This window comes from Anopheles coluzzii, chromosome 3 (genome assembly GCF_943734685.1).
Source record: "Anopheles coluzzii chromosome 3, AcolN3, whole genome shotgun sequence".
Classification (NCBI taxonomy): domain Eukaryota; kingdom Metazoa; phylum Arthropoda; class Insecta; order Diptera; family Culicidae; genus Anopheles; species Anopheles coluzzii.
Genome location: NC_064671.1, coordinates 7,049,419 through 7,070,294, shown reverse-complemented (window position 1 = coordinate 7,070,294; position 20,876 = coordinate 7,049,419). Strand labels below are relative to the sequence as shown.

The window sequence follows — 20,876 nt, the reverse complement described above, 5'->3', positions numbered from 1 at the left end:
CGCGCTGCCAGGGCACACAGGGCTAAGGGGTGTGCAAACAAAACGTGACCCAATCCTACCGAGTCGAGCCAAGTCGAGGGTGGGAGGTTTGTGTACGTACGTTTAAGTGTTCCAACGCACCAAACCAACCCACTGCGCACATACGACGAAACTAAATCCACGTGCAAACAGAACGAACGAAATGAAACGCAGCTTTTTTTGCGATAGAGAAACATTAATACATTTAAGAGGATCCTGGTCACGGCACCAACGAGTGCAAATGTCAAATAGTGTGTTTGGAGTGATAAATTGAAATTAATAAAAAAAAGTAGAACAATCAAACTATTGCATGAAGCAGCAAGAGTTATTTAAATAATGCCAATCCTGGTCACGGCACCACACATTGCAGCAAAACTCCTTACCGACACGCTACGGCACATAGAAATAAATTAGCTTTTAATGAATGTGTTGGAAATTGAATTAAATTGAATTGTAGTTAGTTTAGAAAATTGGAATAATTGAACTTGCAAGTTTTCATGAATTGTGTCAAATGGTGAAATGTTTCAATTGAATTAGATCAGTTACGGATTAGGATGAAATGAACTATGAATGAACTATGTAAATAAAAATGACAAGTGAATAAACAGTAGCAAATTGATTGGCGCAAAGGACACAACGGCTTATCCATTCTTTTCGGTTTTCGGTAATCCGTATATCACAACCAGCTTTTTTTAGTGATAATTTATCACAGAATGCATCCATAAAGCGTTGGAAACATGACATTGTACTTGCTGCAGGGCAAACACTGCCAACCAACACGGAAGCTTTCGAAATCAAACGAGAAACAAAAAGAAAAGGGGAAACAAAACACGCTAACACAACTTGTTCAAACTATCAAGTACAAGCCGTTGTTCGGTAGTTAAATTAAAATCTTTAATTACCAAACAACCCATCCAATAAAGGGGCAAAGGGGCGAAAGTGTGTGAGTGGGCTCAAGTATGTGTGTGTGTGCGAGAGTGTGCACCATCAGCACCGGAACGAAGAAAATGGCCCCCGCCAAACGCCGGTTGGGAGCCGGGGGCCGCGCTGGTCGTATAAATCAACCTGTTAGCTACCTCACGCCTCATTAACGCTCGCGCAAAGTAACTACAGCCAACACCGGGCTCCATGGCTACCGGACTCTATCGCCTACTCGGACGCCGATGGTAGGAGGATTTGGTGCATATTTTTCATACATCATCCTCTATCTCCTCACTAGTGTGCCACTTGTGTGTGTGTGGTGTGTTGTTAGAAGCAACAGTAGCAAATAAAAAAAGAAGACAGTGTGAGAGAGAGAGGGCAACGATACGAAGGGAGGAAAATAAAAATGGAAACAAATTTACGGCCAACACCTCGGTACATGCCATGCCGACACGCCCGCACGGGGTCGCCAAATCCCCGAATGAATTAGTAATTAGTAATAAGCCAACAAAAAGACAACAGCAAAACAACGGGCCAACACAACGCCCCACGAAAAAGAAACCCAACAAGGGTAGCGTCACTTGCTTTGCCCTCTTCTCCGGGCTACTTTTGCTACCCAAATCTTCCGATAAATCATTTCCCAGCTCAACCGTGAGACGTGTAACGTGTTTTCATGTGTCGCTTCGCATTTTTTGCCTGCTTTTGGGGGTGCTTGGGTGGAAGGTGACCTGCGAAAAGCGGCAGCACCGGCACCAAAATGCATTTTTCTTCATTTTCATTCAGCACCGGCCGGGCGGTTTGGGGCCCACCCGGGGTGTGTAAGTGCACGTAGTAGCAGATCGCTGCTTCCAGTGGCAATGGCCCCGACCGACACACGCGTGATTGTAAGTGAGGCGAGAAATTTCTCATTTCATTATTTATTTATTAAAATTTATTCCCTCCAGATAAGGCGCGCCACCGAAAACGGGTTATAGCGAATACACTGCGGCTCAGGTGTGTGCGTGGAAATGGGGATTTTCATTAAGCAAAAAGGGGCAAATTGGAGAATGGAAAGAGAGAGTAACATGCTAAGTTTGCAATAAAATCTAACAAACGTGTTCTAAAACCCATCCAACCATGCGTGTAAGTTTTTACAGAAAGCGGGGCGGAAAGAATGGGGGGGGGGGGGGAAAGACCGAGCAAAAGAAAGAATGAAAATGTGGTGCCACTTACGGGTGCTACAATTGCACTTCGAATGCTCAATTGCAGTGCAGTAGAACCCATTTGGCGATGCACTTTCCATCACACACAATGCAGCACACATCATGCTCGGGGCAAACGAAGGGAGAACAAACCGAAAAAAGTAAAAAGGCTATGGCCTGAAACTGAATCGGATCATTTCTTGGCACCCGTGGTCAAACATGATTCCGGACCATTTGTGTCAGGGGGGAGCCAGCCTCATGTTCTAACCCGCATTCGATAAAGTGGAAACTGGAAAACTGTTGGAAGAAATACATACAAACACACACTCCAATGCACCTGGTACACGTTGGAGCGGATCGTACGTGTATTACACCACACGGTATGCTGTTAGTGAAGCAAGGGTCAGGAGAGAGAGAAAAAAGCACCCAAAGCAGTGTGTATGTGCAATGTGCAACCACACAACACCCCCCCTTCTCCCCTCTCTGGTTGGCCTACATTTTGTTCTCTCCCCTGCACAAACGGTGGAGGTCTGTCTGTGTGTCTGTGTGTACTCGTGTGCTTTTCTTATCTTATTTGAACACCTCCAGCGTGGGGTTTGAGCCTGGGCTGGGAGCGTTACCGTGGCAGTGTTTGCTCACGGTGTCGGCGTTGATAACGATGCCACTGGGTTGGCTGCCGTTGTACTCCGATTAGAATGCTGCTGCGAGTGCAAATAAGCGTGGTGCAATAGCAGAAGCTGTCACCAACCCGAAAAAAAAAAGAAAAACTAACCCCTTTTGTAACCATTGCCGGTGATTGTTGGCCCGAGGAGTACAGAAGTTTTGTAAAATCCCCTGGATGAGCAAGAGCTTGCCCGATGTTGGTAAATATTTTATGACATGGGTTTAAATTTTTCATCAGGCTAGTAAACTGTTGTGCAAGTTGTTGGTTTGTGGCGGAATGGGATGTCCCTAGGAAGATAGGAACCATAAAATCGCTTCTGGAAGTTAGCTACATCTTGTAAAACACAATATTTGTATATTTTATTTAAAGTGTGTAGAAACTGGAGTATAAATCACCAAATTGAAAGCATTTTTAACGTACAACGTCAACCCAAATTTAAAACAATATCCTGTCAAATCATCTTCTACAACAACCCCAACAAAAGCACCACCATATCATTTCTCACAAACCTGCCAAAACAAAATCATACTCAAAACAGATACGAAAATTAAGGCTACGGTGGGACCCCTGCCGTCAACAGGCTCGTAAAAATGGCACAACTGCGAAACGGCACCGAAACAGTTTGCCCCATCTTAACGATTCATCGGAACGCATATTTTTTTCTGAGTTGGTTGAGTTTTTTTTTGTTGCTGCTCCAACTGATCCACCGAGTTGTTTGGGTTGGCTATAGGGTCTTCCGCTTTTGCTACTTTTTATCTTATTTTTATGACACTTGACTGAAATGAACTCATTTACGTTCATCACAGGTTGGGACGTTCGTTTTTTTTTTTGTCTGCTGATGCTGCTGCTGCTACGTCTTGTCGTACGTGCTCTGATGGGATCTGATTTGTTCCTCTTCCGAAGCGCTTCCAAGGAGAGCGTCTCTTGCGGGCTGCCGATGAAGACGACAGGCAAGCAAAAACTTATGCGTGTGTATCAACATAATTCCAGGCCATGGCTGACGCGGGCGAGATTAGAAGCATTTTTTTTACCCTCTTCTCCCCTTCACTGTTCACATACGGCAGCACGCGGTTGTCGCAGATAATGAGTGACGGGAGTGGAATTGGAATGTTTCAGTTTCAGCACGTTAACCTAATTGCTGATCAAGCTTGTAGAGGGGTTCATTTTTTGTTGTTGTTGCTGTATTCTCATTCTCGTAGACACAGTTCACACGCGTCAGATTTCAGGTGACGTGCTGTGAGCAAAATGGCGGGCTTTTTGTGTGCTCCCTCTTCCTAAGCTGTAAGTAATTAAAACGAGCGCTTAGCTTCAAAGCATTTGCAGCCAAAGCGTTAGCGCATAATATTTCCTACCCCGAAAAAAGCGTCTAATAGGACCTCTCCCAAACCTGTTGCGCTGTTGATCGGATCTTAATTTTATCAAATCGATCGCGGCACCGCCATCGCATCAAATTAGATTTGGAAAATAAACCTCACCCGCAAGATCGTTTCGTTGGGGAGATGCGCCTGCTGGCATTCTTCGCTCGCCTCTTTTCGCGTGATTTATGGTGCACGATGATTTGATCGTCTTGGGCCGTCGGTTCATCCTCATCGCCTCACCGCCAGGCTCACCATCTGTCGCTGGCTGAAGACGGACGGTTCTTGGCCATGGATCTGGAGATTTCGATAAATCAACGCAGCTCCAACGCGCGCGATCGCGGCGCGATTCAATCAAACTGATTGTACATTTGCCAGCCCTCGGTGAGTAGGGGGACTCTCCTGGTGGTCCTACCCATGGTGGTGATTTCGGAAGACGGGACAGGAATTTCGATCCCCCCCCCCCTCACCCCGAGCGGCACCATCTGGTGGTAAGGTGTTTCTTTTCGTTTTCATCATTTGCCTGCATCAAGCGTTCGCTTCGTTCGTCAGGTTTTAGCTGTGACCTCTCATCGGAGGTCTGTCGCTCTGTGTGTGTGTTTCTGAGTGTGTTTGCTGAGCCAATCAGTCAGGAGGAAAAAAGGCGGCATGAACCTGTGGCCTCTACTGCACAGAGCGAGTATCAATGTGAGAATGAAGAAAAGGTTTCTCGAGGTGTCGAGCTTTCCTTTAGTTTAATTGCAACGTGAAGTGAGAGATTTTTCGCCACAACCGAGTAATGGCGATTTTATGACCAATATTTTGTATTTATAGCATCAATTCGAAAAACCGCACAAGATTACGGCCCTGCTTGTGTGTGGTATAAATGATCAACCGTCAATGGGTTGTCTCATCTGTGGCGGTTAAAAAACTTTCACCTGGAGCATCGGGAAACCGCAAGCAACGTAAGAGCTGTTGAAAAATCACTTCCAAAATGGCTCGTGAAACGATTTTCAACTACAACTGTAAGGTGAGCTATGCGATCGGTTGATCAATCGGTCAACCATAAAAGCAAACCGCCCAGAAGTAGTTTGTGCAAAACCGAAACCGATAACTCGAGCTGCAAATTTCTAATACCACACAAGCCTGTGTCCGTAGTTGTTGTGGTGCAACAGGCTCAAATAAATAATAAACATTCCTTTGCTTCCCTCTCTCTGTCTCTCTGTTCCTGGTACTGCTTGGTGCAACCAAAGACTCTCCGTGCAAAAATTTATGATGTCACTCGGAGTGAGCACACAAAAAGCGTCTCCAAACCCTTTCCCCTTCGTTCGAGAAACCCTTTTCCAAGCATAAGCTAAACCACGAAACCACGATTTATTACACCGCAGGGTAGCAGCAGTCTCGCTTGCGAGTGCGAGGAAACAATGGCATCGATTCATCTCGACAGGCTGTTTCTCCCAAGTCCCCCGGTTTTTGATGACTTCATTCCCTTAAGGATGGAAGAAGTTCTCGTCCGCATCAATCCATCAAGTAAAACGCTACTTCTCGATCGAACAACAATGTTGGGCCGTTTTGTATTTGATGTGTTTTGTTCTTTGGGATCGGGCTCTCTCTCTCTCGGGAATCGTTTGGTAATTTGATGCCATCGAAACGAACCTCTCACAGCTAACGCAAGGTCTTAAAGCAATTCATTGGTGGCCAGCCAGTCACATTAAATTCAAACATTATGTTTGTGTTTTGAGCCGATGCAACATTCTAAAGAGACCTCCAATGTTGTTTCTCTTAACGAGTTGTACTTTGTTAGCTTTCAGTAAGCGGCAACAAGTGTTTGCTGGAGTTTATTTCGCTTCTGGAATTCTGGATATTGAAGGTTTCATGAAACATTTTCAAATGTACTTTAAAATGCTATTCTTGGTTGTACACAACTATTGAAGCTTACCGAAAGTGATTGTACTTCTAGACATTGTTCTCGAAAAACAGAGGTGCTTTATGGCTTCTTAAGTCTCCCTCGTAGCAACCACGGTCCAATGACCCAACGAAGGTGGCCGATATTTGACCCAACTTCTCCCATTCCAATCTTCTTCCAAGTGATTGCACTTACTCACGAAGGTCCACCGTCATATTGTGCTACTTTTTAAGAGCTTCTGATACCTCTCCCGAAGTAGACCACACTGTCCGCCAAACTCTCCTTCCAGTGTCCTCACCGTCACCCCAAAAACTCTGAGCCCAAAATTGGCACTCCACACACATCGGGGCGACTTTTAATGTGCCGCGATGGCGGTAAAATCCCACCCGCAGACCGCTGCCGGAACGCTGGCTGTGCAGACCTTGGCAAACGACAGTAAATGAACGGTGCTCGAGGCGCTCGAGACAACGAGCTCTGTTTTTGGCAGTACAAAACGTAGCCACTGACTACTGCCTTGTTTTTGTGACTTGCTCTTGGGACGGTTGCTGTCCGTCAGCGAAAGCGGTTGGCAGCAGCCGTTCGACAGCAGGCTCATAACTCACCCTCGAGCGACATTAAATCGACCGTTGGACGGGTGGCGTTTTTTGATGGATTAACACATGGCATCCGGAAGCGAGCCCGATGTTGGACAAGTTACACAGGAGTTAACTACCAGCTTTTAGAGACGGGTGTCTATTGATTGTTTATTTTTATTTCGAATGTTTCAAGTGTTGCCTATGCTGTGGATGCAATTGCTTCCTCAGGGATCGATTAAATATTGATCTTAAACACAAGAAACCAAATCCCGAACCGAAATTCGCTTAATTGTTCAATCGCTTTACTGGGCATAAATTCCATGATAAATCGAAAAACAATTACATTCACAGAATCGGATTTCGCTCTTGCTGTTTTAATTGAATATCTGTCATTAAGGCTTCCAACGATTGCACAGAAACCTGCAGAACTGAGAGGTTAATTCAATATAGCCATGCAACTCTCAGCTCGCGCAATCTCAGGATGATCACACTTCCAAAGCACATACAAGCACGCACGTACGAACGAAACAATTAATTCGCATGGTGGAAAATCATAAATTACAATTAAAATATTTTCGGTTCTGTTGTTTCCGCGTTTTTTCCCCCTTTATTCACACTTGCTCTCTCTCTCTCTCGCTCTCTCTCTACTCCCTACTCTATCTCTCTGAGGCAATCCGATTTAAATCCCACCACCAGCCCGAGTTTTCGAATCTTCCAAGAGTTCAAGATTCGTCGTCGAGATCTTGAAGATTCTTTTCGTAATTCCGTTTTGGTCGTCCCATTCCTCGACGGCGCGTTGCGCGGCCAAGAAAGAGAATTCCTCCTGCGCTCGAAGCAAAAGCACGTAACGAAGGCGCATTTGTTATGGTGCGCGCGCGAGATGCGCTCGATCCGATAAGATGCTGTGCCCCGGGACCGGTTTGAAAGGTGTTGCGGGGACGAGCGGGAACGCGAGAAGAGAATCGGAGCTCGCAGCGTGGTGTGGGATGTTGCGTTAGAGAAAGATCAAGCTTGAGGAAGAATCACGATCAGCACGGCCGTTCGTTGGTTGACGAGCAACGAGCGCACAACCCGAGAATGCGTCAGCAGAAATAGTCGAGAGAGTCGAAAAGTTCAACGTATCCAAACATCGAACAAAACGATCACGAGCCAGCATGCCTACGGCAGCAAGGCCCGCGCGGTCCGTCTCCACCCGCCATCTTCTCGGTAGGGCTCACGGGGAGTAGCCTTCTTTTCACTGGTGCTGCTGTGGCTGCTGTGGCTGCTGCTCCTGCTGCTTCTTCGACCATTGCCGAGGCCAAATACTTTGTGTTATGCCTCAATAGGACGGAGCCGTTGACTCGTTTGGTGGACGCTGTGGCAGTGAGATGACGGTGGGCCCGAGGAGAAGTAAAGTAAAACTGATTGTTATCTTAACATTTTTTTTTCAATTTATTACCGCCTGATTGGTATGCGGACCAGCGACCGAGCCGAGCAGCAAACAGCAAAGCACGGAGAATGGAGCGATACAGAGCGGAGTGAGCAAACCCCTCTTTTGCCCTGTTTTGCGTCTCCGTGGGGACGATTGTGGGTGAAAAGTTGGTCGGCAAATGATAGGTTTTGGGGAAGATGAAAAGCAACTCCCTCCGATCACGGCAAACCCCCACGGACGCGGAGATCTTCCCTGCTGGTGTAATAGACCAGGATCAAGATAAGCGCAACCTCGGAGCAACTACCCTTTGAAGATTTGACAGCAGGAAGGCAGCAGATCAGGGAACGGTGTACGTGTTTGAATGTCCACGATGAGCTTCCTTTTTTGCTGTTTTTGATGTTGATTCTCCTTCTCTCGGATCTCAAAACGTTCTACGTCACTCTGTCGATCGTCCACAAGCTCTTTAACGGTACCGAGACGCAATGCTTGTTGGAATGCCACAAATCAAAGTGCTTACAAAATGAAACATCTCAACACACCCGCCGAGCTCCAAGTTGCCCAGAAGAGGGTCTCAACAGCAAAGTAGTAGTTGCGGTACGGAAAAGCTCTATTACAAATCACGCAACTCTGCAGGCTCCTGCACCGTGCGGCGATAATTTAATAGTTTTGGAAATAAATTAATTTAAACTAGCACACAGAAGACGGAAGAGGAGGTTCCTCCGACCATCTTCCGCCAACAGTTTTGACGAGGGGGAAACCATCTCCAATATCTGCGCAGGTCGCACAGCTGGGAGTTGTGTAGGAGTGCCCATAAAATCCAGCAATCAGCAACAGAGTTTGTTCCCGCAGGAAACTCCGAACCCGCTCGCTTGAGGGGGAGGAAAACTAGTTCAAAGTAACAACAATCTCAAAGACTCACCATCACCTTCGGGTTGGGACTTGTGAAGAAAACTTTCCACCATTCCCCTAAAGCCCTCGATCGCACCGAACCAAAGCCTTGTATTAAAGAAAAACAGTATAATTTTTATAATTTTACGATGCCATAAAAATTAAAGTAGGAAAACCCCCTGCTTTTCGGGCAGCCCTGTGCCGTAGGGCAATGAGTGTGCCAGAGGACGGGCTGTGGCTCGATCTTGTACGCCCCCGAGACGCGTCGTCGGCAAGAAGCGTCGTAAAATTATAGACCCCTTGTTGTGCCGGTTCTTAACTTCCTCCTGCCGGTGCTGCTTGTCGAGACCGAGGCAAAGGGCAGGGAAAAAAATGTGAAGTTTTAATTACAAACATTGATGAGTCTTTCGCGCCCTCGTTAGCGGGAAAGGGAAGCCCGCCCGGACACAGTGACTGTGGGTGCCGTCGCGCACTGGGTAGCAACAGCAGCGGCAGCAGCAGCACGGGAAGCAGTGGAAAAGTGCGAGCGAAAGCAAACGGCCACGACCACGTGAAGTGATTTTAATGGCGAACGGTAGGAGGAATTGCATGCATTTTTAATGTCGCGTCAGTCTGCGGTGCGAATGCTTGTAGCAGGGTGATCGCGCCTGAGCTGAACAGGCCACTTGTTGTACCTCGTTTGGTACGATGGGTAAGAACTGCCAAGCCACAAGATCGCTCTCCCGCGTGTGCGTTGCGGCGTGTGGTGATCGCGTACATGGCCATAGAGATTGGAGATCTTTATGTATTTGGGGTCGTAAATTTCTGTACTACTTAGGAATGCCAAACAGGTCTACCGCGGCCGGCGGAATAGATCTAATTTGATATTCAGACTTTAAATCAAAACCAGCTGTCTGGTTAATGGTAACTTCGCTCCTCCCGGGAAAAACAAACCCCGGGAATCTTATCGCACAAGGTGAATGGCTACCCAGGAATGCTTTTCTGATAAGTTTTGAGGACATTAAAAAACAACAACCTTTTGGCGGGTTTGTGCGTAACTCGTAACGGCGACAACATTACGCACACCAAATAATGGCCACCGGATTTACGGCGCAGTGCGTCAGGGTACAAGATAGCGAAATTGTGGTTTCTGCTTCGCTCGTTCCGTTCGACAGCCGTTTTGATAGGAAAGTCTAAATGTTGTGTACTTTGTAAATCAACCCACACACGCACACGCGCACACAAACACACATACACCGTTGCCGTTGGGTCTAATCAAACGCTTTATGACTTGAGGCCCAAAGAAGCAGGGGTTAAAGCGCTTTCCATTCCCGAAATGGGGGGTTTGAGTTTTATAGGCGCATGCCCATCAAAAAACCCCGTTCGTTAGGCGAGGGAGGCATTGACTGGCTAGGAATGATGGACATCTCTTCCCCGTTTCTTGGAGAATCAAAAAAGAGCCTCAAAATTAAGCTTTTATTGTACCATCTCTTTTGGTGTGTGTGTGTGTGTGTGTGTGTGTGTGTGTGTGTGTGTGTGTGTGTGTGTGTGTGTGTGTGTGTGTGTGTGTGTGTGTGTGTGTGTGTGTGTGTGTTTGATGGCCACGTCCCAGTACGCAAAGAGGCATCCAGTCCACAGCAACTCTATCGCTCGATATCGATATGCTGCGCGGATGGATCGCGGCTGGAGCCTGGGCCGTAAAAGAGTTTTGGTTGTTTAGGGTTTTGGATAATTTTGACAGCTCACAGCGACATCTCGCACTTGCGGCGTGCGATTCATTATTCATAGCCCGGGCTGGCCATAAAAATTGGTGATTAATTTGAGGGCCACATTTACAGCCGGGGCGAGATTAATTGGAGTTGATACTAGCGTTGTACGATTCGGTTGATTGCAAGGCTCTAGTGGCTTGTCCTTCTTCCTCTCTCTCTCTCTCTCTTTGAATCTTCCAAAACCAAGACACCTTTACTAGCACCTAATGATACTGAGAACTCCAAAAAAACAAAAATCAAAGCGTATGCAGAGCGCGAACGCCAGATGCTACTGGCGTTTTGCAAACGTGCAGGCCTCAGCTGCATCTTGAACATCACCTTCGCCCTTCCCATTAATTAAAATTACCATTGAAATTGAAGGTGTCCACGGTGACTGCTCCCCGAGCGGTAGTCTTCTGGAACATGGGCAAAGGTGCTGCGCGAAACGACACAAGCATCACCCTGTCCCCCTCCCCCCGGACGCGATGCGTGTAAATCATACGCGAGCGAAGCGCGAACACATACCCAAGCGTGTTCCAGGGATGAATAAAACATGAGCCAGCACACGTTGGCGATTCTTTCTGCAGGCAAGGAAGGGCCTCTCAACTTGGTCGTAAATTTCCACTCGAGAAGCTTCAGCCGGCGCGACATCACCGACTGAAGTCATGTCGAGCAGAAGGACACCGGGTACGGAGGGCGGCTTTGGTCAGTTGCTGCAGTGTCGGCAGCGACATGCAAGTCGTCGTCGTCGTCGTCGTGCGCATCGTTCCCCGCGGGTTCGCCACTGTCAGAAGCAGTTTCGTTCCGGCTCGGTGGACATGTTGGACCGTGTTCGACTACCGTGGAATGACTTCGGACCTGACGCTGCACTGGCTTCTTCAAGCGTTGCTGCAGCCCCGTCTCAAGTGGGCTGCAGCACGGGCAGAGCGAGCCCCGGGAAAGAAAGTGTGTCGTGTACGCGTGTATGCCACCAAAAGCAGCGCGGAGTCAAACGGACCCGGTTCCCGTGCCTTCCCCGAAATCGCAAAAGGCAAACACGCGCGACCACAGGGCCTGTTAAATCAAATTCAATTCTTATAATTTTATGATAAATTTTATGAGCCTGTTAAATTATAGTTATTGATTTTGCCCGCTTCTCCCTTCACTGTTCGATTCTCGTGTGACCGATGTGGTCTAGGATTTTCTGTAGGTCCGGTTTTGTTTTGTTATTTTTTTGGCGTAGGCGTTTCCGTTTCTAATGCTGCCGCAATCCAAAGAGTGGGCCATGGCTGTGTGGAGCGAAAAATCTCAAACCCACCCCAAAAGCCACGGAATGGGCGTTCCTTCTTGTCTGTGGGGCTCATCAATGAGATCTTTTTTGTGTTTTGTTCTCGTGATAATGATGCTCCACCGGTGCTTTTGTGTGCTTCGGGTGGGCAGGTGGAACTGTGGCGCTTTGGAAAATTTGAAAACAAGCAAAAGCTTTTAATCAACGCAGTAATAATACAGCCTTTCCCGTGCTGCTGCTGCTGCTCATTTGCACACGCATTCGGTGAGCAACGCGTAAGCCTATTAGTTAATAGGTTGGCTCGGCGGGGCAGGGGCGGCTAGTAATGCCACTCGAACATGCTTCCGTTAGGTCGTTAATCGTTGGCGAGCAAGAGTGTGTTTAAAAATCAATAAACACAACAGCCCAATCGATCGGTGAAGCCAACGGTTTGCCCGTTTTGCAGCAATTAATCAACTAAGTGAGCGAACGAGTGAGGGCCAGCCTGAGCAGCTCAGGAGTGCGAAAAGAAACTTCCATTTCTTAATGAGCTGGCAACTTTTCTCTGCACGTTTGCTGTATCAACACCATCACAGCACAGAAGCACAGCTCGGAAAGCACGGTAGCAGCAGCAAACGCTACCAGTTTTCCGGCTTTCCGTTTTTTTTTTTTGTTGCTGCGGTAGCTCTCGCCCTACTCTAGTCGACTGGCCACATGAGGGCAGGTGCTTTTTCGTGTAGCTTCCACGGCTCAGCTGCATCAACACGACTCTTGCAGATGGGAGATGGATGAATGTATGTGCGAGCTACAGGCCCCGTTTCCCACGCCCGGGCAGCAACAGCAAACGCTGTAAATTAGTTCGCCGAGAGTGAAACAGAGTGTCTTCACAACCGAAAAACAAACAAGTGTATACCAGAGCAGACACACAAAAAAACGAATGAAATACTGCAGAGCAGGCAGAAACGAGCTCACTGACAGGTCCGAAATGATTAAAGGACGCACCAAAACTAAGCAAAGCTTCGCTCGGAAAGAAGCTGCACTGTTTTCGCCCAAGTTGAGAGATTCCACACACAAAAAATATGATGACGGTATGAAAAAAACCTCCAAAACGGGGCAGCTGTTCTAATGGATGGCAGGAGCAAATGGAGAAACCAAACGGGGATCCCGGAAGGTGGAAGGAGAGCACTTTGCTGCTGATTAAATTAGCGATTTTTGGGTTTGCTACCCGTTTATTCTCGGGTCCGGAGGTTAAACGGTTAGCCCTTTTTTTGTTTATTCATTCATATCGTTCGATAGTCGATGTTTTGACCGTTTTTAGGCTTACTTCCGGTTCGGAAGAAGATGCGGACCGCCCGCCAGAGCTGGTGGCGAAGCAATAAAAAAGCGTAAAATATGGCCGTTAGCATTCGAATGAATGGGAATGTTTTTTTGAACGGATTCAATCCGGATGAGTTGTTTGTATGCGAATGAAGGAATCATAACGTGTCTAGGTCTAGGAGTGTCCAGCTCAATGTGGAATACGAAACACACAAGTGTTAGAAATTGAAATAAGCTTTGCATAAAATTAAATAAAAGTCATAGATTTGATTGCAACAAACGCGTAGAAGCGACTGTTTAATGTAAAAGAATTAATAAAATGTGTAAAAAATAGCTCACATTATAGTTTTTTTTGCTTCGAAACATCGAACGCAATACTCATTCACCAAACAGTCAGCACCAAACAAGGACAGCAACAAAGAGCGAGATGATAGAAGCAGAGAAGAGAGGGCAAGAAAGAAAAGGAAAAAAACATCCCACCCAACCCAACAAACGCAGCATGATCGCGGATGGAGCGCAGCACGTTACGATCGTTTTTATTGTTAGCTTTATTCGTTTTCAATAAATTAAATGATTGTTTCGTCTCCCAATCGGTTCCATTCCGTGCCTCCGCAGACGCTCCCTCTTCACTCTCCTCCCTGCTCGCCGTTGCGTGAATCATGGCCGCGTAGGAAAGATCGTGAGATCGGACGGGCCTTTTCGAGCAACAAGCTACGGCGACCTGGGGCAGCGGCAAAAAAAAAAACATCGAAAAGAAGCCACGACAGCGAACGACGCCTTTAAACGTCATTAATAATCGCCACTACTGCCTCATCGCATGGGGGGAGGGGATTGGTGAGGATCAGATGGTAAAGGGGTGACCACCGTTAGCTGGGTGGTAGTAGTGATAGGAAGCTTGTACATATTTAAATGTGAGCGGAGATGATCAATTCCGTTCGATTAGGCGAACAAATCGAGTTCGCATTAATGGGAAGGCTCCGTTCGGTGTTTTTCCTACTTCATTCCTACTTGAAAAAGGTTCCCATTGATGGATGCTTATTAGTGGAATTAGCTTTGCAAAACGCTCCCTTTTTCTAGGGTAGAGAAGGGGATTCCAACTTAGAAAGTGTTTAAAATCGTCCAATTGGAATCCATTCTCCTGTTTTTCGGCGCTCATCGGCGCTCTCGTTGCACTCGTTTCCATTCACTTGCAAAAGGCAATACGACGCACCAAAACAGCGTAAAATAAAATATGGCGCTGCTTCTTTCAACGTGTCACAAAGTGTTGCTTTTTTTGGTTGCCTTCAACAACTTCGAGCCCCAAAAACAGTTCGTTTTGAGTTATGGCTTTCCGATGCTAATGAAATTGTGTCCATTTTGTAAATAAAGGTGTGTAGGCCTTTGGCTTACTGGTTCGAACGCCTTCGTTTACAGGCCGCCCTGGAAGAGGCCTACACGAAAGGGAAACACACGCGGGAGCAGCCGCTTTAAGCGTGCTGTCGGATAAGTAGCATCCGTTCGCGCTACCAGTCCCGACCAGTTGATGGGTTTTGGGTGCATGTGGCTTCCTTCCTTTTCCACTTGTCACGTATTAATTCCCCCCCTTCACCATGCCCGGAAGTCTTACGGTAAGCGTAGTAAAGTCGGCCCCCTACAGAAAAAAAAGTCGAGGGAAAATTGAATATGAATGAAAACTATAAATCATATTGATGTACGTGTAGGTGAACGATTCAGAAGGTATTTGGTGTTCTTTTTTTTGGGAATGGTATTATTGATTTATTTCTAGAATTGAAAAATACATTCAATACAATCGGAAACTGTTTGAACAAAAGTTCCCAAAGACGCTTTGCTTTAATCGGTTTTAAAGATAAATCGATTGCATTATTTTCCCAACAGCAATCTGTACTATCTTCCGCTATCGCTCGCCAATAATTGATGAGTTTTCGCTGCCACCCCCCCCCCCCTCCCCCTCTTTCCGCATGACTGTGAATATTAAAAGCAGTAGCGAAAACCATGTTTATGAACCGGGATACATAAATGCATCGATGCGTACACGCGTAAAGTGAACTGTTTGCATCGGTTTGACTGCCCTTTTTGACTGCCATACACAACGATGGTCATACAGTTACAGATGAACCGGAAAATGGTGGTGAGATGAGTTATCGTTAATCGTAAATTTACTCAACCAGAGGAGATCGGGTGGAAGAGCGTGGAGATACATTATAAATCGTTTCACAGTGTAAGCGGTTGGATAAGGATGAGCAGCATAAATTTACTATTGATTTACTTGCATTGATCATCCGATTCATAGCGCAGTTTTTGTCGTATTTAATGTGTTCCACTAGCCATTGGAAGTGCTTTTGCTTACTTTAATTGCATTTAAATGTTTAAAAACGCAATTTTGTTGAACTTTGATCGATAAAATCTTTTTAGGAACGTTTTTTGTACTACATAATACAACAATTCAGAGCTTTAGAGGCAACAAACGGTCTGGATTATGCATTCCACACCCTTATAAAAATGGAATGGACGATAATTTGTCACACACTTACCACTGATGGCCTAGCCCCGGATTGAGATACCGATGAAATTGCTTTCCGTTGCAGACGTACTTTCACACCTCGTTCGAGGTTATCCGTTCTGTACTGGATTGATCTCAGCTGTATTAATGCACCGTTGAAACAACCAATCACAACAACAATCACAGTTTGCTTGCTGGGTTCACTGATTCACTTTTAGAATGAATTCTTCGCGGCTTCGTTTGGATCGACTTTTCATCACAATATCTCACTGCGCGTTTAAGAACATTTTCTCTTATCCAAACTCACATACACACACACACACAATAACTGGCAGCACAAACAAACACACCAATCTCGCTTTCGGGCGGGAGATGACTTTGAGTCGCACAAATCGCGCAGCTTAACCCGCACGGGCCCCCGCACGGGTTGAAAGACCCCTTTGCCTACGGTGAACCACACAGCGCACAGGCGTATCATATATCAGCTACAGCATCCCTGAGCGGCTTTCCCGCGGCCGCAGCCAGTCGGACATTGGCAGTTTTAATCCCCGGTACTGCGCACCATACACACACACACATGCACACAGATACACCGTCACCACTTTTCACCTTCGCACGACGTTCGTACGACCCTTCGGTAGGCTTACTGCACTGCCTGCACCATTCCCATGCCGACCATGCTTGGCCCTCCCGTGTATCGGTGTTGGTTGTTTGTTATTCTTTCGACATTTCGTTTGTTGCCTTTGTGCCCATCAACCCATCAACTTTGCGCAGTGCACTGCTGCATTGCCTTTCTTCCTCTTTGCTGCTCAACACACCCTCCCGGGTCGGGCACAATGCGATTAACTTTTTAATCTCGGACCGTTTCTTCCTGTACAATGCGCAAGCTGCGTTATCCTTTTATATTATTTCTTTGCACGTGTTTGTGTTTGCCTCCTGCAATTCTGCACATCTAATCACTTTTGTACGGTTGTTTGGCTTTCCGTTAAAACTCTTCGCAAGTTACCAGCACTTAACAGGTTGTTACACTTATCTGCGATTTCATTCGTTTCTTTTTTTTACTTCACTTTTAAATGGTTTTATGTTTTGTTCACTGTTTTCTAAACTCACTTTTTATATTATTTTTTTTCTTTTAACTTGTTCACCAATCAACTTCTGTTTCAAATAATTCCTTTTTCAATCAAAAGCACTGTACGATTTTTGCAATTTACTCGTCGAAACACACTTCACCCGACGGCATTTTGAGCTCACGATCACGAAGATCTTACACGCTGGCGTACGAAAGAGGTGAAGCGGTACACGGCGTCGAACGTTCGAACGGATCGCGGTACGGGCGGTCCACGTATTCTCCTCTCTCCAAAGTACGACGACGGCGGCGCACAGGTGCGTAGCGTCATGCGGCCACGGTATCTCGAAGCAAACGAACGCTTTCCTGATCGTATTGTTGTACAACAAGCCCGCCTTGACGCTTAAGCTTTGGCCGATCGCACGCACACTAACGCGAGGCCCGCTAGGGGTTGCCTTACTTAACGCACACAGCGAAAGGTTGCACACAGTGAGCGGAAGGGATGATTTTACTGGGGAAAATTTGTCAACATTTTTTGAAGATTTTTAACGATTACTGTTTTTTTACTTTAAGTAAAATTAAATAAAATTAAATTGAAATTTTCGATAAAGAATATTGTTGAGTATTTTATGTTTTTTTTTCTTGGGGCTTAATTTCTCCAGAAATGAATTACATTACAAAAGATTTTGTTTTAATCATTTTATTTAAAAAATTATTTAAAAATCTTTGAAAACATTGTACCAAAAAACCCACTGTGCTTCTTACCCTTCCTTCTCTATTGTTGCAGGTGCTTCAACCCTTAGCGAACCCTCGCCGCCGACGAAAGAATGTCGAAAGCTCACGCACACAAACACACACACTCACTCCTCCCGCTCGAGATCCCGTGCTTCGGCACGGCAGAAACAAGAAAAGCCGGTTTTTTTACTTCGTCCAAATGAATCTTCCGCTGGTGTGTGTGCGTGTATTCGCTCGCAGTTGTGTGCCGTCTTGAGCGTTTGTAATTTCGTCTTAAGCTTAAAAGCTAACCCTGTAAAAGATTGCCCATTCGTACGTGTATGTGTGTGGCTGTGTGCGTGTATTCCGCTTGTGGACTGTCCAGAAGTGGCGGCTATTGTGAGCTTCTTCCTCACGTCGTTGCATCTTGCGCCCTTATTGCGCCCGAGCCCGATACACAAATATCAATGCAGACATGCATTTAAAGGCCTTCCCGAGAATGCACCAGAATGTGACTGCATTAAAATGCATCTACAGGGGGAAAGGGGAATTGATAACATTAAGAGCCACCGTACGTACGATATCACCGATTCCGCCACCGTTTGGCTCGTGATCGAGCGACCCGGGGACACGTGCACGTGTACGGGCAAGGAAAGGACAAACACTGACGAATGTCGGGGGAATCGCGGCATATCGCGGCAGTTGCAGTTGAAGTAGCAGTGCCGCCGCCGTTTTATTTTAATTGCCCTGTTGTGTTTTTACAGATAGGACCAGGTTGTCGGCGCGACCGCGCGGACTGTCTGGACTAGAAGCATTTCAGCGTGGCGCGATAGTGTTCTTATCGAACGGACCAAGTACACCGATGACATGACACACAAGATCTTATCGGAGAAGGGAGTGCAAGAATGTGGTAAGGTGTTTTAAGGTTGTTCAAGTCCTAAAGAGGTAATAGATTCAAGAAGCAATGTCTTGAAAAGAAATAATGTTATACCGAAAGGAAATATGAATAAAGAGCTAATCCTGATCATGTTCTGTGCTACTTCCAGGAAGGCATTTATTACACCCATCAGCCTGCCATGTTCATTAGTGCAATCGCCATTTTTATGCACTTTTAATCCGCCACGGAGCGGCTTACCAGCATCCCGCTATTTCTCGTTGAATAGAAAAGTGCAAAAGGAAACTTATACCACATTTTATTCGTACGATCAGCTCCACGATCTAATCCATATCTACGTACACGCACATCGCGATCAAGTATGCACGCAACGTCAGGCGCACGGGAGCTCTAGCAGCATTAGCAGCGGCAGCAGCCTCGCATTAAAACGAGTTCCCGAACGATAGCACATACACTCGACGACCTGGGTTAGTGAACTCTTGCTCTCCTTTCGATGCCTAGCCCAAACGGGGGAGAAATTGTTTCGCTTTTTGCCATCCTTCTTCCCGAATTCCCTGCCTCGCCTAATGCATGATGTGCTCCACCCGCACTGCCGTGGCCGTCAGCCCGACGAGAGCCTTAGGACCAACGTTCAACATGTACAGCAAGCATCAAACCACTCACCTCCCAGGCTCGGACAGTTGTCAGAGCCCTTCGAGAGTCGGGTCGGAGGCGGAGGTTTGGTAGTAAATTCCTTCCCCGGGCTCTCCGGCACACACACACAAAAAGGGCTACGGCCACTAGTTCACCGCTAATAGTACAATGCCGGGGCAGACGACGGCATCCGCTAGATGTATGTACGCTATCCCGACATTCGGCAGAGCCGGGAGAAGAGCCGGTAACCCGCTGGCGGTGAAATAATCTAAGGCAAAAAATTATCCAGCCACGCCAAAGTCTGACCAAAGACCGAAATAATAATAATAAAACAAGGGGCGGTGAGGGAGAAAACGTTAAACGCAAAACGCGAACTGTGCGCGACATGACGACGAACTCGTGGGGTCCTGAAGAGGAAAGAACTGGAGAGTTGAAGGGGTTGGAGAGCATCTGGACGGTGAACGAATGCGAAACAAAATGCTCTTTCAGCCCACTGACAGGCCGCGCTGTACGTGCGGTGTGATCGTTGTCCGGATCTTTCGCCCGATCGGCACAATGGGACGTGTAGATCAAGAGTTTGCATCTTGGATGACTTCTTGAAGATCTTCAAACCTTAAATAGGGATCTTCAAAAATCTTGGAGAAATGATATTGTTGCTATTTAGGTGATCTTATGCCGTAAACAAACTTTTTTGGAGTAGAAGTATCTTGAAGATCTCATCTTCTTTCATCACTTGAATTCTTTCACAAAAGCAATAAAGTCTCTCCTCAGTTTTGACCCTCTCAATCCAACTCCCATCACCCATAGTGAGCGGGCAGCCGTTAAACCAAGTCCCGAAACGAGCTCAAGACTCATCGAGCGAGGCGGCTTTGGTGTCTGGTAGGTATGTCGCTTGCATGTAGTAGGAAAGTGGTCTCTGGCTGCCAGCGGGCTACTTCAGCAACCGCTCAGCGCTATGCCGAAGCCCCACGTCCCCGCCCGTTTGCAACCGCAGCATCACGCAAACAGCCCCTCCTTCCGCTCACCAAGTCCCACCTTCGCCCGATCGCTGCCAGCACTGGGAGGAAAGATGTGGAGCTCGAACCAGAAGATGCCAAAGCCGATCGATCATTGGCATCGCATGGGAACGGGGCCTGGGTCTGTGGAGAGACAAGCGAAGAGTTGAAGACTTCGACGATACAAACAGCAACGAACCTCCTGCTGCTGCTGTTGCTGTAGCTCCTTTCCACCAATCCTTCCCCCGACGATCGAGCCCATCCCCTGGAGGGGTTGACTGTGTTTTCTGCTTCTTCTTTCTAGTTGTCTTCGTTGCCCGTGGTTTGACGGGGTGGCCGCCGTCCGACCGCCATCTCACAGACCTTGGGCTCCGGTGGGCGAGTGCGGCAGGTGAAGACGCGCGGTGGGGAAAAGGTGCGCTTGCGGAGTGCACCGCTGTCCCCGTGCGAGCAGCGGCAAAGGTTTTGGAGGTGGTCGGTGATCAAGCACACCGTTTGCCTCCGTTCGATCATTAGGGACGACGTTTACGCCGATGGAGATTTTTTGCTTTTTCCTCTTTGGTTTCTCGTTTCTTTCGCTCTCTTCGTGCCTTTCGTTCGTTGCTCGGCGAGGGATGCTGGGGATGCTGTTAGGAGCTAGGGGGATGACGATAGGTGGATGCTGTGCTGTTGGATGCAAATGGTGACGTAAAGGCAAACAATAACAACATGGCGTGAGCGTGAGGAAAGCAGCCGAAGCAGGACGGAGCAACTACGGCGCAAACACCGTATCCCGAAGCCATCGGCGGCTGGACGAGGAGGCTGGCCGATGCGGTAGGTGAGAAGGGATGGATGGTCGGTGTAATGTATTTATAAAAGTTATTTTCTCGGCTTGCCGGGACGGTC

General features: G+C 47.1%; 1 protein-coding gene and 1 long non-coding RNA gene across 2 annotated transcripts in view; one reads left to right on the top strand and one right to left on the bottom strand.

Annotated features, from left to right (window-relative positions):
• The window catches only part of LOC120955790 (protein bowel), a 41,652-nt gene extending 24,529 nt beyond the window's left edge, over positions 1-17,123 (bottom strand). The window contains exon 1 of the mRNA XM_040376940.2: positions 15,720-17,123. The gene's annotated coding sequence lies outside the window, so the exon portion shown is untranslated. The remainder of the gene's footprint in view (positions 1-15,719) is intronic.
• A 387-nt stretch (positions 17,124-17,510) lies between these two features.
• LOC120959511 (uncharacterized) lies at positions 17,511-19,364 on the top strand. The gene is made up of 2 exons (XR_005752212.2): positions 17,511-18,413; positions 18,515-19,364. It is a non-coding gene; the product is annotated as an uncharacterized LOC120959511 (long non-coding RNA).
• The last annotated feature ends 1,512 nt before the right edge of the window (positions 19,365-20,876 follow it).